The sequence below is a fragment of the Chiloscyllium punctatum genome, chromosome 15, assembly GCF_047496795.1.
Source record: "Chiloscyllium punctatum isolate Juve2018m chromosome 15, sChiPun1.3, whole genome shotgun sequence".
In the NCBI taxonomy this organism is placed as follows: Eukaryota; Metazoa; Chordata; class Chondrichthyes; order Orectolobiformes; family Hemiscylliidae; genus Chiloscyllium; species Chiloscyllium punctatum.
In genome coordinates, this window is record NC_092753.1 from 99472169 (window position 1) to 99488766 (window position 16598).

Genomic DNA, 16598 nt, shown 5'->3' on the forward strand with positions numbered 1-16598 from the left:
ATAGGGACAGAAACGACCAACATTGGAATATGAATTGAATGAACACACTAAGACACAACTTGTCAGCTAGAGAACTCTAACATTTGGTATAATCACATAACTTTGTTGCAACTGATCAAAAATTAATATTCTTTTGAATTTCCGGTAATGAGGAATTTAAAAGGCCCTGAAGGGGTCAACAAGTATCCAATTCATTGGCAGGTCACATTGTGTAACTGGCAAATGATAAGATGTTGTACCAGAGAGCCAATCATAAAGGGAGAACTCAGTGACACTGACCAATTGTAATCAAAGGAGGAGAGGTGGAGGTGGGGGTGGGGGGTGCGTGAGTGCTCTATGTTAAAATTGTCCAAGTTAAGACATTCTGAAGCTTTGTGTGTGCCTTATGGTTCTGGAGAAATGAAACTGTAAATTGCAATAAAGGTTACCTGACACCATTCTGTGACTTGGACCATCAATGGAAACAAAGATCTAGCAGCTCCCAGTTGCATGCTGAGAGAGTGCTGCACTGTCTAAGGTGCTGTCTGTCAGGTGGGACTTTAAACTGAGATCCCAGCCGTTCTCGAATTGTAAGAAAAGGATCCCACACATTACCTCGAAGAAGAGCTCGGAGCACTCCCTCATTTAACCTGGGCCAATATTTACTCTTCAACTGATAGCAGTATAACAGACAATCTAATCATTAACCCACTGCTATTTGTGGGATCTTGCTGTGCACATTTATCGCATGCACACATACCAGTGGCTGTATTTCAAGAAGTGCTTCATTGGCTTGAGAGTGCTTTGCATATCTTGAGATTGTGAAAGGAGCCAGATGAGGAGGTAATAAAGAGAAGGGTATGGAAGCTTTACACTTCTATCCTATTTTACAGGATGAAGGAGTGTGTGATCTGAGACACGCTTATAGGATTCTACCTTCTGATTTATAAAACACTATATCGCGTTCTTTTACTACTTCAATCAATATTAAATTTCTACTGCACCATTCTGTTGCTGATGCCTGTTGTCCAGCTCATTTATGTTTCACTCACATCATGGTGATATCAGACACTCAGCCTGGATTCAGAATAATGATCCCTGTGAGTCTTGACCTCAAGTAGACAGACCATTTCCAAGGGAGCAGAGAGGGCAAGGTTAGAATGAATGTATTTAACTAAACTTCTTCAGGCCTTCACAGGATGAGCAGGAAAAGATAATTTATTTTAATTGTGGAGGAAATATGAAGAGATGCATGAGGACAGACAGTGAGTGCAAATGGAAAGATATGAGTAGAAATCGCTTTGTGTGCAGCAATTGTTAATTGAGTAAAGATAGCTAGAATGAGGAGTTTATGGAATGTGAGGTACGTCTGCGAGGTTGGGAACTATGACGTTCAGAGATGTGGTCACACTGCACATCAGGGGCAAGCAGTTTGGGACTGGGTGACTGTCAGGCAGTGCAAGTGAAAGAGACCAGCAGTACAGGAGCTCCCTGAGGTACCGCTCACAAAAGTGGTTTTCTTTTCTGAGTTCCAATGAGGGCATGGACCCTTGGAGGAGGGAAGCAAGAGGCAAGCCTGATGCACCATGGATGGCCCAGCTGTTTCAAGCCCCACCTGAAAGACAGTACCTTAGACAGTGCAGCACTCACTCAGTATGGAACTAGAACACAGAATCTTCTGACACACGGGAAAGAGTATACTGATTTAAAAGAATGAGTACTGATTGTAAAATAAATATTTGTCCCTTGACCAACACCGTTTAAAGCAGTAAGTTCGAAAATGAGTTTTTTGGCCACTGGATATCTCTGCCAGCAGAAACATCAGAGGGGCATAAAAGAAAACCTTGTGTTCATTTTCTTTCAACATTTTGATTGATTAGTTTTCATAAGGAATGAAGATGTGAAAAATGAATGTGGGATCTATGGAATGAGGGAATGTTTGCTGATTCTCTTTATTGGGTCTGGCAGGCTTAAAACTAAATAAATCTCCAGGGTTGGATGAGCTTCTCTATGCTACTCTCTCCCCACCCCCACCCTCCTCTAGCTTATCGCTCCATGCTTCAGGCTCACTGCCTTTATTCCTGATGAAGGGCTTTTGCCCGAAACGTTGATTTCGCTGCTCGTTGGATGCTGCCTGAACTGCTGTGCTCTTCCAGCACCACTAATCCAGTATTTGATTTTCAGCATCTGCAGTCATTGTTTTTACCTTGTATCCCCGTGTGTCAACTGGGGCCAGGGAGGAAGTAACAGGGATGGTGGCAAGAATTTCCAATAACTCTCTGGCCACAGGAGAGGTTTGACAGGGCTGGACGACAACCAATGTGGTACCATTTATTCAGGAAGGGATGAAAGGATAAGACAGGAAACTATAGGCCAGTCTGTCTAACATCAATGATAGGGAAACCATTGGAAGCAATTCTGAGGGACAGATTAATCTGCATTTGGAGAAGCAAGGATTACTCAAGAACAGTCATCATGGTTTTGATAAGGGGATGTCATGTCTGATTAGCCTGATTGACTTGTTTGAAGAGGCGACCAGGTGTGCAGGTGAAGTCAATGCAGTTAATATAGTTGACTTGGACTTCAGCAGGTCCGCATGAGAAACTGATGGTGAAGGTAAGAACTGTGGAATGCAAGGAACTTTGGCTAATTGGATCCAGAATTGACTGTGTTGAGGAAGCAGAGGGTGGTGATTGAGGGATGTTTTTGTTACTGTGCCCCTACGGGGTTCTGGAGGGATTGCTGTTAGCCTCTTGCTGCTTGTGGTACATATAAATTATTTAGAGTGGAAGATGGGAGGGTTGATAGAAGATAGAAGATAGAAGGCAGCTATTGAACGGGAGGTGAGTTCTGGTATAGCAGGTGTTACAAGTGGCTGCATTTATTCAAGGGGAGGTGCAGAGTTTCTTAGTAAAAGGATGTTGAACAATAGAACAGCTGGCCAGTGAGAAAGAACTTCAATGTTCCCAGCTGCAGGTTTAAATGCAGGGCTTGGTCATGAGAAACAGATCCTCCAGATAAGCATCGAGGAGGAAATGGGAGCAAAACTCATAGAGATCAATAAGACCAAAACAACCACAATAAATAGAACAGGTGTCGACCACTAGCCTCTCAGGCCTGCTCCACCATTCAATAGGATCATAGTTGATTCAACATTTCCTCATCTCCACTTTCCTGCCCTTTCCTTATAACCCTTGATTCCTCAACTGATCAAGAATCGATCTCAGCCTTGAATAGCCAAAAAGACTCAATCCCCACAGCTCACTGTGGCAAGGAGTTCCAAGGACTCACAACTATCTGAAAGAAGGAATTCCTCCCCATCCCAGTCTTAAATTGGTGCCCCTTCATTCTGAGATGTGCCCTCTGGTCGTAGACTCTCCCATGAGGGGAAACAGCCTGTCAGCATTGACCCTGTCACATTCGTTAAGAATTCTTCATGTTTCAATGCGGTTGCCTCTCATTCTTCTGAACTTCAGTGATTAGAGTCCCAACCTGTTTAACCTTTGTTTGGAAGACAATCCCCCCACACCAAGATCTTCCTACTGAACCTTTTCTAGCCTGTATCTAATGAAATTATTTCTTTCCTTTAAGTGGACCCAAACTGTTTACAGTACTCCAGATGTGGTCTCACCAGCTCCTTGTACAGTTGCAGTCAGATTTCCCTACTCTAACACTCCAACCCCCTTGAAATAAGGGCCAACATTCCATGACCCTTCCTGATTACCTGCTGTCCCTGTGTGCTAGCTTTCTGTGTTTTGTGCACAAGTTCCCCAAGACACTTTGTGTTGCAGCTTCCTGTAGTTTCTGTCCATTTAAATAATATTCTGTTCCTTAGTCCGCCCTTCCAAAATGGACAAATTCACATTTTTCCACATCGTACTCCATTTGGCAATTTTTTTGCCCATTGACTTACCTATCAATATCTGTTTGTAAACTGTCTGTGTCCCTCTCACAACATGCTTTTTCACCTATCATCTGAAAATTTGGCTCCAATATCTTAATTTCCTTCAGCAAAGTCAATAATATGTATTATAACAGTTGCAGACCCTGTGAAACCCCACTGGTCACAGTTTGCTAATGTGAAAAAGAACTCTCTTATCCCACTTACTGCTTCTGCCCAATGCTTGCCCATTGCAGCATTGATTCTGGGCAATTATTTAGGGGTGACACAGTGGCTCAGTGGTTAGCACTGCTGCCTCACAGTGCCAGGGACCCGGATTTGATTCCAGCCTCAGGTGACTGTCATGTGGATTTTGCACATTCTGCTCATGTCTGTGTGAGTTTCCTCTGGCTGTTCTGTATTCCTCCCACAGTCCAAAGAGTTGTGGGTTAGGTGAATTGGCCATGCTAAATTGCCCCTAACGTTCAGGGATATGTAGGTTAGGGGCATTACACAGGGGAAATGTAGGGGAATGGGTCTGGATAGGATACTCTTTGGATGGTCACTGTTGACTTGTTGGGCCAAATGGCCTGTTTCCACACTGTAGGGATTATATTGGAAATACCCCCAACACCATGGAATTTTATCTTTTGACTTCTGATCTTATGACAATGCCCAGGCCTTAATCCCCATCACTCACCCATCAACAATCTCTAGCAAACTGAACACATCCCTGATGTTTATACACTCCACCTCGCTTTCACTCATTTCTCATTGTTGCCACTCACACTGCCACATCTCAGAGTGCCCACTCGCTTCCAGCGAGTCAACTGTGAGACATATATCCAGCAATTGTTCAATGACATTCTTCCTTCTGTCTTTCTTTCAGGAAAGGTGGCACAGACCAATATGTAGGGGGCAAGTTTTTCCAAAACTTTCTAGTTTTATTTCAGATCAGCAGCATCTGCAGAATTTTATTTTGATTTGGGTGTTTGTACCTGGCCAGCCAATGTTCCACCTGAACCAGGCCAGAGAGAGCCCTGTCTGACCCTGGCCAGTTGGTGCCACTGTCCCTTCACTGTGCTATATCAATGTCACTCCCGCAACATGTGCCCACAGCTTATGCAGCAAACACACAGCATGTCCTACTGCCAAACGGAGTAGTCCATGGTCCAGTGTGAGGGAGCTACAGCCAATCAGGGCTCCCCATCATAGCAGCCAACAGAATTTCCTGATTTCAGTCTGAGCGAGGGTCACAGGCTGTCGGCACTTTCTGTCATCAGCGTCTGGGATCCATGTCCTTGCAGTCCTGTGACTGGGCCATAGTCATTCCCACAGGTAGATTCTGATCAGTCTGGGAATTACCGGCAAGTCAGTTGAGGAGCTGCACAGGTTAATCAGAATCTTCAGCTGATAGGAACAGGAGGAGGCCATTCAGTCCCTCAAGCCTGCTCTGCCATTTAGTTAGATCATGGCTGAATTGTGCCCTAACTCCACATGCCTTTAGCCCATATCCTTTGATATTTTTGCTTAATAACAAAATTGTCTGTCTCAGGTTTAAATTGAACAACTGAATTAGCATTGACCGCCATTTGAGGAAGAGAGTTCCAAACCTCCACTACTTAATGTAACATCTCTCCTGAATGGCTAGGCCCTAATTGTTAGGCATTACTCCTGGTTCCAGAATCTTCATCCAGTGGAAATAATTTATCTTTATTCACCTTGTCTGTCCCTGTTAAAATCCTGAAGATTTCAATTCGATTACCCCTGAACCTACTAAAGTCTAGAGACTAAAGGCTCAATTTGTCTAATCCCTCCTCATTGCCTGACCCTTGAAGTCCAGGTTTCATCCCTGTAAACCTGCACTGAACACCCTCCAGGGCCAAAACATACTTCCCTAAGGTGTGGTGTCCAGCTCTGCTCACAGTGCTCTAACTAGGGTTAGTTAGGTCTAACTAGGGTTTTGTATAACTACAGTGTAACGCCTGCATCCCTGTACCCCAGCCCTTCAGATATGAAGGCTGGGATTCCATTTGTCTTCTTGACTTATTTCTGCCTGTTTGTGACATTTTAAAGAGTTATGCACCTGAACTCCCAAACCTCATTGGACATCCACTGTATTAAACAATGGGACTTCTGGAAAAGATATCCAGGTTTTTTTCAGTCCAGATTGGATAAATTTGCACATGTTTATATTAAATCCCATCAGTCACACCTTTGCCTATTCACATAATCTATCAATTCAGAGAAAGTGAGGACTGCAGATGCTGGAGATCAGAGTTGAGAGTGTGGTGCTGGAAAAGTACAGCAGGTCAGGCAGCATCCGAGGAGCAGGAGAATCAATGATGAAGGCATCCTGATGAAGGGCTTAAACCCAAAACATTGATTCTCCTGCTCCTCGGAAGCTGCCTCACCTGCTGTGCTTTTCCAGCACCACATGTTCAACCTAATCTATCAATATCCTGTTGTAATGTTCTGCTGTGGTTAACACTGTCTACAGTGCCGCCCAATTTTGTGTCATCAGCAGATTTGGATATTTGACTTTTTATGCCATTAACCAGGTCATTAATTAACATTGTGAATAATTGAGGCCCCAACATAAATCCTTGTGGGACACCACTAGTCATGTCCCACCAATTTGCATACTTATTCATGATTCCAATTCTCTGTTTCCTGTCACTCAACCAATTTCCTATCCCTGTCAATAATTTGCCCTCAATTCCACCTTAGCTAACTCTCTCTTGTGCAGGATTTTATCAAAAGCCTTCTGGAAGTCCATGTAAACAATATCCATCAGCTTACCTCTGTCTACCACCATTGTCTCCTCTTCATGAACCTCCATAAGATTTGTTAGACATGACCTACACTTCATGAATTCATGCTGACCTTTCCTGATTAACTGAAATTTTGAAGTGATCAGTCACCCTATCTTTGATTATGAACTCCAACAATTCCCTGATCACAGATATTAGGCTAACTGGTCTATAGTTCCCTGATTTCCATCTATAATGCTTCTTGAAGTGCAAAGTGGCATGAGCAAATTTCCAACCTAGAGATTCAGTATCACCTGTCCCTTGTGGAGCAATTTGCAAAAAGAAAGACTGTTGATCCCAAGGAGAAAGTGAGGACTGCAGATGTTGGAGGGGAGAGTCAAAAAGTGTGGCGCTGGAAAAGAACAGCAGGTCAGGCAGCATTCAAGGAGTGGGAGAGTCGACATTTCAGATATAAGCCCTTCATCAGGAATGTTGGGGGGAGGAAGTCCAAGGGGGCTGAGAGAGAAATAGGAGGGGGATGGGGCTGAGGGAAAGGTAGCCTGGAAGACGATAGTAATCAACACTTAGCGTCCACGAAACCTGACAGGAAAAGGAGAGGGTAGATCCTGTTGTGTGTTTCCCTGAGCAGACTGTCAGTCATTTGGCAGAATGTCTCACCACCAAAACTTTCAAACAAGCACCAAGTCATCGCTCGGCTGTTGGTGAGCAGGGCACTACCTGTGAGATCCTTCATGTATGCCCAGTCTGTCTGTGCCACTGCACACTGCCGTGAAAGTGACTGTGGGAGGTGTTGAGTCTGTCACACATCCCCTTCTGGAATGTGCCTTTGCAAAGGAAGTCTGGAGGAAGGTGCCATGGATTCAGTCCTAGGTCCAGGCCTGTGTGCTGAGGGATGCACTTCAACTTCAGGCAGCTGCCACCAAAGATCAATGGGGATGAACCACCACCTAAGGTCTGTTGTCAAAGTACACTGGAGGCCCATTCAGTTATCAGACCCTCTCATTGCCTTAAAATTTACTCCATCACAAATAGGAAATACCTTTGGTTTTCCAACTGCAGGTAATGTCAAATTCCAATATTTGTTTTTGGTTTATATGCAAAGACTGTACTGAGCAGGATTACTACATTGTGTATGGACATAAAGACTGCTTTTTTATGAATAAAATATATTTTTGCAACAATACAAAGACCAGTAATTGGACCAATCTTATTAATCCTGGAGCTGCGAGATCAGATTGGGAATTTTGAAGTGTCCATCACCCTCTCCAAGTCAAATAGTGATGGGCAACAGATGCTCGTCTGGCCTATGACACTGTATACTGAATGAAAAGCTGAATGGCCATCTTCTGTGTGATCTACATCTATTGATGTATCATTGACTCAGATGTTGCGTTATTTGAACTTATTCTTTTAACTTTCTAAGACTTTTATTTGTCTCACTTGTGTCACCTTGATTGGAGTGATACATTTTTCTTTCAGATGTCCTTTAAATCAGCATCAGATGAAAAAATATTTTTGTCCTTCTGAGGTAGATGAAATTTGACTATTATCTCTTAAGCCCTCCTGTGACTAAAATAAATGATCTTTCCTTTGTCATTTGACGGTAGCAGTGTTTTCCCACTCCAACCTGCTGTTAGGTTCACCAGATGAAAAGGTGAAGAGCTGAACAGAGAAGGTGGAAGGGTGGTGACCAAGGGAAAGGTTTTTAAAGTCCTGAAGGGTTTATCCAGACAGACAGTGAGAGTTTCCATTTGTACCAAAGTGTGAAACTACAGGATATTAGTATCAGGTCATCACCAGGAAATCTTGTCAGAAACTCAAGAGAGGTTGTTAGCACAACTCATGGTTGGAGTGAATTGTACAGAGGTATTTCAGGGATGACTGAAACAGAAGGAAATAGAGGGTAATGAGGGAAAGACAGGCAGAGCTCTGAGTGATGTATAAATGCTAACATGATTGGTTGAGCTAAAGTGACCTGCTTTTGTGTTGTATCTATGATCTAATACTCGGAAGAGGCTTTAAAATCATAAGCCTGACCTCCATTTTCCTAAGTCTCTCTCTTCATATTGCACCTCCTTTACTCACTCAGTCTTGTGTAGAAAACCTGCAAATGGAGAGCTCTAAATTAATGTGCAAAGTTACACAAAGCAAACAGAGCCAGAAATGCACTGTCCTGAAACTTATCCAATAATTCACGGTTAACATTGCTTCCAAGGTGAATGGTGCCTGGAAAATTTCAACTGATGGTTCAGTTGAAACAGTGGCAGGATATCTGTCAAATCTGATAACCACAACACTGATGCACTGAGCAAGAGACAGATACGTTAGTTGTTGGTTTAATTCTCATGGGAAACCAATCATTCTGTTACATACTTGTAATGAGAGGACATTGTTGTGACTCTCTGAGGCAGCATTTTGGAAAACAAGCCCCATGCTTCCCAGTGTTGGCATAAAAGTTACCGATTTTGATAAGTGAGCAAAAATCTCCAATTTATGTGGTTTTCGGACCCAGGGGTTCAGCTTTCTGTAATAACAAGAATGACTATTTACACCAAGGAAATGGACTCAAGCTACATGGAAACAGTTGTGAATCATAAGCATACAACTCTGCTTTGTTAAAGCTTGAACCCCCTTTTAAAGCCACCCTTACACACAGACAGAAAAAGTACACAGGTGCTATGAAAAAAGGGGAAACTAGGAAAGCAGTTCAATCATTCTGATCACAGAGTATGTTGAAATGGTTCTTGTGCTGATCAGAATGCCACTCCTTAGCCGTCTTTCTCTGGATGCTTTCAACATTTTTCAGGAATCACAGGGTAACTGGACCACACTTATAAAAGGTCTCTGACTCATTAATTAAAACTCACAGCATACAGAAACTGTTGTAGGAAAACTGCCTGTTAAACTTTCTTCAGGCTTAAAGTGGGTTTTACTGCAGAGAACAGAGAGCTGCTGAGCAGGTGAAAATCTGATGGTTTCTACCTAATGTGATCACAGTATCAAACTGTTCAGCTACCTGAGGATCATCAGATAGTTGCTGGCAGGCAAAGTCATCAGTAACTGGTCATGAGACCAATCAGTTACTTGTTGCTGGCTGAATTTCCATTTATACATATCCTTGGCTCCAACTCACTTGCACATTCTTCTATGACTGCTTTAACCAGCAGCCGGGTAAACAGTGCTGACAATGAGTGTCAAATTACTTGTTTTATAAACTGCAGTAATCCTTCAGTAACCCTTGCCTTTCAAGCAGTTCTTTTTTGGTTTCAGTCTACAATAAAAAATATAGCAAATAAAGCTGGAACATATCAGTACAACAACATAGGTAGATAAATAAACAAGGTCCTGCAACAACTGTTTAGAAAGTTAGGTCATAGATTAAAGAAGAAAACCACAAAGGTTGTAATCTCTGGATTAGCTCCAAGGCCGTGCACTACTGAATATAGGAGTAGGAAGATAGGTCAGCTGAAGCTAAAGGGATAGTAGAGGAGAGAGATCTTTATATTTTTAGATTATTGGGACAGCTTCAGGGGTAGGTGGTACCTGTAGAAACTGAATGGATTGCTCTGAGCTGGCAGGGGGATGGAACGCAGAGCAGGCATAAAATTTGGAGCAAGACCCAATCAGGTATTGAAGGGATGCCAGGACAGGCAATAGGTGGAGAAGACATGGGCAGGATAAGGCACATGGGAAGACCAGAAACTTAAATTTTATCTATTCTACTTTAAGGAGCCGAACGAGTAAGGTGGATGAATTCAAAGCATTGAACAGCATGTTGGAATATGATATTGTTGCAATCACTGAGGCATAATTGAAGGAAGGACAGGATTGGCAGCTCAACATTCATGGGTATCAAGTCTAGGGTGTGATAGAGTGGGAAGTAATCGAGGCAGCACATTGCATCATTGATAAAGAAAACCATCCCTGCAGTAATGAGTGATTGATATCCTAGAAGGGTCTTCAAATGAGGCCATCTAGGCAGATCTTAGAAATAAAAATAGGGCACTGGGATTATACTACTGGTCTCCCAACAGTTAAGAGAAGATAGAGGAGCAGATACATAAGCAAATCACAGAAAGGTGTGTCAGAAACAGGGTTATAGTTGAAAGGAACTTCAACTTTGCTAACATTAACTGGGATCATCTGAGTGTGAAAGTATTTTTAAAATGTATCTGGGAGAGCTTTTGATGCAAGTACGTAAACAGTCCATCCAGAGATGGAATCGTGCTAGAATCCTCAGGAGTGAATGGTTGAGGTTTTTAATGGGCAAGCGTTTTAGGGATGGTGACCATAACTTGAAAATTACAAAATCATTATGGAAAGGGATAAGGATAATGCAGAGGTTAAGTGTCTAAATTGAGGGAAGACCAATTTTAGTATCATTAGGACAGGATCTGGAAAATATAGACTGGGGAGCAGTTACTTGTTGGTAAATCTACATTAGCTAAGTGGGAGTTTTATATAAGTTGAATAGTGAGAGTTCAGGACCTGCACGTTCCTTTGAGAGTGAAGGGCAAGGGCAGCAAGTCCAGGAAACACTGGATGTCAAAGGGTATTAAGAGTTTGAGAAAGGAAAGGAACGAAGCAAAAGTCAGGGATAGGGAACTAAAAATAGGGAATACCCTTCAGATGTATAGAGAGTATCGGGGGGGTGCTAATAAAGGGAAATTAGGAGGGCTAGGGGATACAAAGTATCTTTAGCAAATAGAATTAAAGAAAATGCCATAGCTTTTTATAAGGATATTTAGAATAAGAGGATCTATTAGAGTCCAAAAGGGCAACCTTTATGTGGAGCTAATGGACGTGGGTCAGGTCTTAAATGAATATTTCTTATCTGCATTCACAGAGGAGAAAGACATTAGAGCTGGGGATTTCAGTTGGGTTGGTGATTTAGTAGAACACATTACGATTAGTAAGGAGGAAATGTTAAATCTTTTAGTGGACATAACAATGTGCACTTTAGGTGGTTTGCCCATGCTAAATTGCCCCATAGTGTCCAGCAATGAGCAGGTTAGGTGTGTTAGTCATGGTCAATGTAGGGTTATGGGGTTAGAGATGATGTGGATGGGATTCACTTTGAAGGGTCAGTGTGTACTTAATGGGCCAAATTACCTCTTTCCACACTGTAGGGAATATAGGATTCTTCTATGGGGGGGATGGGAACCTGAATTGTAGGTCCAGTATACAGGAGGTTGAGAGTAGTGAGGTCATGAATAAGGTTTCAAGGTCACAGGAATGTACCAGCAAGCAGGAAGGTGGTTTGAAGTGTGTCTACTTCAATGCCAGGAGCATCTTGAATCAGTTGGGTGAACTTGCAGCATGGGTTGGTACCTGGGACTTCAATGCTGTGGCCACTTCGGAGACATGGATAGAGCAGGGACAGGAATGGTTGTTGTAGGTTCCAGGATTTAGATGTCTCAGTAAGAACAGGGAAGGTGGTAAAAGAGGGGGAGGTGTGGCATTGTTAGTCAAGGACAGTACCATGGTGACAGAAAGGATGTTCGAAGAAGACTCGTCTGCTGAGGTAGTATGGGTTGAGGTTAGAAACAGGAAAGGAGTGGTCACCCTTCTGTTGGGAGTTTTCTACAAGCCTCTGAGAAATTCCAGAGATGTAGAGGAAAGGGTACAAATATTATTATGGGTAGGAATGAAAGTAACAGGGTAGTTGTTATGGGGTCTTTAACTTCCCTAATATTGACTGGAAACACAATTGTTCGAGGACCTTAGATGGGTCAGTTTTTGTCCAATGTGTGCAGGAGAGTTTCCTGACACAGTTATGTAGACAGGCCAACAAGGCGTGAGGCCATAATGGATTCGGTACTGAGTAATGAACCGGGCCAGGTGTTAGATTTGGAGGTAGGTGAGCACTTTGGAGATAGTGACCACAATTCGGTCAAGTTTTCTTCAGCGATGGAAAGGATCAGGTATATACCGCAGGGCAAGAGTTAGAGCATGGGGAAAGGCAATTATGATGTGATTAGGCAAAGATTTAGGATGCATAGGATGGGGAAGGAAACTGCAGGGGATGGGCACAATTGAAATGTTGAGTTTATTCGAGGAACAGCTGCTGTATGTCCTTGATAAATATGTACCTGTCAGGAAGGGAGGAAGTGGCCAAACGAGGGAGCAGTGGTTTACTAAAGATGTTGAATCTCTTATCAAGAGGAAGAAGGAGGTTTATGTTAGAATAAGACATGAGGACTCAGTTAGGGTGCTTAAGAGTTACAAGTTAGCCAGGAAAGACCTAAGAAGAGCTGGGAGGGGACATGAGAAATCTTTGGCAGGTAGGATCAAGGAAAACCTTACTATAGGCAGATCAGGAATACAAAAATGACTAGAGTGAAATTAGGTAAAAACAATGACTGCAGATGCTGAAAACCAAATACTGGATTAGTGGTTCTAGAAGAGCACAGCAGTTCAGGCAGCATCCAACGAGCAGTGAAATCGACGTTTCGGGCAAAAGCCCTTCATCAGGAATAAAGGCAGTGAGCCTGAAGCGTGGAGAGATAAGCTAGAGGAGGGTGGGGGTGGGGAGAGAGTAGCATAGAGTACAATAGGTGAGTGGGGGAGGAGATGAAGGTGATAGGTCAGGGAGGAGAGGGTGGAGTGGATAGGTGGAAAAGAAGATAGGCAGGTAGGACAAGTCAAGGAGACAGTAACTGAGCTGGAAGTTTGAAACTAGGATGAGGTGGGGGAAGGGGAAATGAGGAAGCTGTTGAAGTCCACATTGATGCCCTGGGGTTGAAGTGTTCCGAGGCGGAAGATGAGGCGTTCTTCCTCCAGGCGTCTGGTGGTGAGGGAGCGGCGGTGAAGGGGGCCCAGGACCTCCATGTGAGGGAGGAGGTGTGGGCACAGGTTTTACAGTCAGAGCAGAGCGGCACGGTGGCACAGTGGTTAGCACTGCTGCCTCACAGTGTCAGAGACCCGGGTTCAATTCCTGCCTCAGGCGACTGACTGTGTGGAGTTTGCACGTTCTCCCCGTGTCTGCGTGGGTTTCCTCCGGGTGCTCCGGTTTCCTCCCACAGTCCAAAGATGTGCAGGTTAGGTGAATTGGCCATGCTAAATTGCCCGTAGTGTTAGGTAAGGAGTAGATGTAGATGTAGATGTAGGGGTATGGGTGGGTACGCTTCGGCGGGGCGGTGTGGACTTGTTGGGCTGAAGGGCCTGTTTCCACACTGTAAGTAATCTAAAAAAATCTAATCTAATCTCAGAGGAAATGACCTGGGAGTCCCAGCGGGAGAGGGACTCCCTGAGATTCTTGTCAGAGCAGAGGAAATGACCTGGGAGTAAAACTGTAAAACCTGTGCCCACACCTCCTCCCTCACCTCTATCCAAGGCCCTAAAGGAGCCTTCCACATCCATCAAAGTTTCACCTGCACATCCACCAATATCATTTATTGTATCCGTTGCTCCCGATGTGGTCTCCTCTACATTGGGGAGACTGGGCGCCTCCTAGCAGAGTGCTTTAGGGAACATCTCCGAGACACCCGCACCAATCAACCAAACCGCCCCGTGGCCCAACATTTCAACTCCCCCTCCCACTCTGCCGAGGACATGGAGGTCCTGGGCCTCCTTCACCGCCGCTCCCTCACCACCAGACGCCTGGAGGAAGAACGCCTCATCTTCCGCCTCGGAACACTTCAACCCCAGGGCATCAATGTGGACTTCAACAGCTTCCTCATTTCCCCTTCCCCCACCTCATCCTCGTTTCAAACTTCCAGCTCAGTTACTGTCTCCTTGACTTGTCCGACCTGCCTATCTTCTTTTCCACCTATCCACTCCACCCTCTCCTCCCTGACCTATCACCTTCATCTCCTCCCCCACTCACCCATTGTACTCTGTGCTACGCTCTCCCCACCCCCACCCTCCTCTAGCTTATCTCTCCACGCTTCAGGCTCACTGCTTTTATTCCTGATGAAGGGCTTTTGCCTGAAACATCGATTTCGCTGCTCGTTGGATGCTGCCTGAACTGCTGTGCTCTTCCAGCACCACTAATCCAGTAGAGTGAGATTAGGGCCAGTCAAGGACAGTAGCGGGAAGTTGTGCATGGAGTCCAAAGAGATAGGAAAGGCGCTAACTGAATATTTTTCGTCAATATTCACACAGGAAAAAGACAATGTTGTCCAGAAGAATACTGAGATATGGGCCATTCGAGTAGATGGGATTGAAGTTCATAAGGAGGAGGTGTTCGTAATTCTGCAAAGTGTGAAAATAGATAAGGCCCCTGGGCCAGATGGGATTTATTTGACGATTCTCTGGGAAGCCAGGGAGGAGATTGTAGAGCTTTTGGCTTGGATCTTTATATCATCATTGTTTACAGGAATAGTGCCAGAAGACTGGAGGATAGCAAATGTTGTCCCCTTGTTCAAGAAAGGGAGTAGAGACAAATCCTATATAATCACTTGGCTAACTTGAAGTTGCGTCATGAATCTATAGCTTATATAATAGCCCAGGCAATACTGAGAAATACCTGGGTGCCTGTATTGACCTGTGGGCAGGTATGTTGGAAGGAGAATGGGAGGAGAGGCTTAAGACCTGGGTGAAAGGAATATAGACAGCACCTCTCCAACCGAGGCAATGCCTAGGGATCCTAAAACCTAATCTCATCCCCAGATTGTATTTTAATTTGATCCTATTTGAAGTATCTCAAAGCACAATTATAAACCTGGACCAGATTATATGTAATGCCACAAATGAATTCCTCCACCTTCCACTTCATACCACTAATGGAATCCTGTACGCCAGCAACAGGAACAGCGGTCTGGGAGTGCTGAAACTGGAAATGCAAATTCCATCCGCAATTGTCAGCAAACACCAGGCACTAGAGATGTCCAAGGTTGTGATCATATGGGATTCCTTTCAGTATAGAGGTGAATGCAGCAGAGGAACCATTGCAGGACTGCGAGCACTCAAAGTCCTCAAAGAAATCAAAGATTTCCTACCTGTCAGCCAAAGCAGCAGTGATGGAGAAATGGACCCAATGACTCACATCCAGGACATTTTGCCAGCAATTCAGGAGGCAGACACCGGGCGGCAGAAACCACCTGAACAGGTATGCAGGATGGAGAGAGGGAAATTCCAAAAGTGGCGAAGGCTTGAATGTCAAGGGGCAGGCATTCAGTATTTCAGAGATGATAGGATCTCACACTCTTGGCTGAAACCAACAAATCAACTGAAATCCTCACCGTTCATAAACAGCTTGCTCCTGTGGAGTAATCTATACTCGACAAGAGCCACCCTATCAAGGGGAAGACCAAACAGAAACAAAACTTGCCGAAGGTGTGGGATGGCAATCAAAATCATCTCACACATCTGAGGATGCTGCCCATTTTTTAAAAACGCTGAAATAAAACATCATAATAAGAACGTAGACCAGCTGTGGAAGGGAAGCATGTCAGTAAGTATTGCTAGATATCATATGTTGAGCCCAGGTTACTCACAAAAGATGGCTCACTGTGGAAACCCAATCTCATATTTAAGAAGAATCAAAAGATCATGGTGGTCGATATCACAGTGCATACGAAAACAACAGCAAAGCTCTGGAAATGGCATGGTGTGAAAAAAGCAAGAAATACAACCACCTTAACGCTGAGATAATGGAATTGATGGGAGGCTCTGAGCCCCAAGTACTTTGGCTTCATCATGGGCGCTCGTGACAAGTGGCTGGGCTTGAATAACAGCCTCATGAAATTCCTCAGCATTGAACGATTTGAAACTTTCGCCCAAAGGACATCCAGGCTCACCTTATCACCGACTCTCGAAGTATTACAACTCTTCAGTGATAAATGAGCAGAATATCACAGACCGGCTCTGGCCGGAGACAAGGATTGGCCAACTGAAAAATGGGGGCACTGGTCTATCAAAACTAGGATCAGCTATGGCACCAAACTGATATATTACCCCCTAGTTTGAGCCTCATATAACACCAGTGCTACCCGGACCCTGGCCAGCGGTGATGCAAAAGA